This window comes from Cebus imitator, unplaced genomic scaffold, assembly GCF_001604975.1.
Source record: "Cebus imitator isolate Cc_AM_T3 unplaced genomic scaffold, Cebus_imitator-1.0 Scaffold71, whole genome shotgun sequence".
NCBI lineage: Eukaryota > Metazoa > Chordata > Mammalia > Primates > Cebidae > Cebus > Cebus imitator.
In genome coordinates, this window is record NW_016107386.1 from 4,081,099 (window position 1) to 4,082,371 (window position 1,273).

At 50.6% G+C, this 1,273-nt stretch overlaps 1 protein-coding gene and 1 non-coding gene across 2 annotated transcripts in view; one reads left to right on the forward strand and one right to left on the reverse strand.

Annotated features, from left to right (window-relative positions):
- Window positions 1-1,273, forward strand: part of LOC108306381 (dynamin binding protein) — a 134,476-nt gene that overhangs the window by 16,771 nt on the left and 116,432 nt on the right. The gene's annotated exons all lie outside the window — the stretch shown is intronic.
- LOC119471742 lies at window positions 593-726 on the reverse strand. Its single transcript, XR_005200812.1, has one exon. It is a non-coding gene; the product is annotated as a small nucleolar RNA SNORA64/SNORA10 family (small nucleolar RNA).

Consider the following 1,273-nt stretch of genomic DNA (forward strand, 5'->3'; position numbering starts at 1 on the left):
TTTTTTTTTGAGGCAGAGTCTTGCTCTGTTGCCCAGGCTGGAGTGCAGTGGTGTGATCTCGGCTCACTGCAACCTTCATCTCCCGGGTTCAGCTGATTCTCCTGCCTCAGCCCCCTGAGTAGCTGGGATTACAGGCACCTGCCACCATGCCCGGCTAATTTTTTTGTACCTTTAGTAGAGATAGGGTTTTACCACGTTGGCCTGGCTGGTGTCAAACTCCTGTGATCCGCCCGCTTCGACCTCCCAAAGTGCTGGAATTACAAGCATGAGCCACTGCACCCGGCCTAAATTTCTAGCTTTTTTCAAGGCAGAGTATTCATGTATGCCTTCTCTTTTTTTTCTACCTTCACTGCTACCTCTGCCTCCCAGATTCAAGCGATTCTCCTGCCTCACCCTCCCAAGTAGCTGGAATTACAGGCATGTGCCACCACACCTGCCTAATTTTTTGCATTTTAGTAGAGACGGGGTTTCTCCATGTTGGTCAGGCTGGTCTCAAACTCCCGACCTCAGGTGATCCGCCTGCCTTGAACTCCCAAAGTGTTGGGATTACAGGCGCCCAGCTACCTTCACAACTTTTTTTTTTTTTTTGAGGGCCTATTGCTCCCCTCAAGGAAAGAGAGGCCACAGTAAGGCCCATCTGAGGTCCTGAGGAGATCTTTTCTCTCTCTCCCCATTACGAAAGTTACACGGGTGAAGCCAAGTGCAACTACACAGAGCCGAGAGAGGCCCTTCGCTACCTTTTTAGGCGAGAGAGGTCCTTCGCTACGTTTTTAAAGACAAGGTCTTGCTCTGTGCCCAGGCTGGAATGCAGTGGCACAATCACAGCTCACTGCAGCCTCAAATCTCCCAGGTGCAAGTGATCCTCCCACCTCCGCTTCCCAAGTAGTTAGGACTACAGGCATGCACCACCACGCCCAGGTAATTTTTAATAAATTTTTGTAGCGACAGTCTCACTGTTGCCCAGGCTGGTCTTGAAATCCTGGCCTCAAATGATCCAACCCCCTTGGCCACCCAAAATGCTGGGATTACAGGCATGAGCCAACACGCCTGGCCTGCCTTCTCTATTTTGTGTGAAGTATAGAGATTTTTGAAAGAAGAGAAACACTTTTAAGAGCTGAGATAGCAGCCGGGTGCGGTGGCTCACGCCTGTAATCCCAGTACTTTGGGAGGCCGAGGCGGGTGGATCACGAGGTCAAGAGATCAAGACCATCCTGGTCAACATGGTGAAACCCCGTCTCTACTAAAAATACAAAAAATCAGCTGGGCATGGTGG